Below are 571 nucleotides of genomic sequence, written 5' to 3' on the forward strand. Positions count from 1 at the left end.
AAAAAAAAAAAAAAAAAAAAAGGAAGCAAGGACAAGCTTCTCCTCCAAATAACTCCCACATCACTTGGGGCAATTATAAAATTCTAGAAAACATGGAAAACCTACCTTGAGTACTTTTCTGGATCTATGCTTATAAGAAAACAAATCTCTTTAATTAACATGTAGAAAGACTAAGAGGAAAGGATCCTAGGGGACATGTGGTTTTACTTCCCTATTTAATTTTATTTAATTAATTAATTATTTTAGATGGAGTCTCACTCTGTTGCCCAGGCTGGAGTGCAGTGGCACAATCTCGGCTCACTGCAACCTCCACCTCCCAGGTTCGAGAGATTCTCCTGCCTCAGCCTCCCGAGTAGCTGGGATTATAGGCACCTGCCACCATTCCTGGCTAATTTTTAGTAGAGACAGGGTTTCACCGTGTTGGCCAGGGTGGTCTTGATCTCTTGACATCGTGATCTGCTCACATTGGCCTCCCAAAGTGCTGGGATTACAGGTGTATGCAATGGTGCCTGGCTCCCTAATTTTAAACATGAGAAAATTGAATACCAAAGAGATGAAGTAACTCACCAGG

The sequence above is a fragment of the Cebus imitator genome, unplaced genomic scaffold (assembly GCF_001604975.1).
Source record: "Cebus imitator isolate Cc_AM_T3 unplaced genomic scaffold, Cebus_imitator-1.0 Scaffold45, whole genome shotgun sequence".
Classification (NCBI taxonomy): Eukaryota; Metazoa; Chordata; class Mammalia; order Primates; family Cebidae; genus Cebus; species Cebus imitator.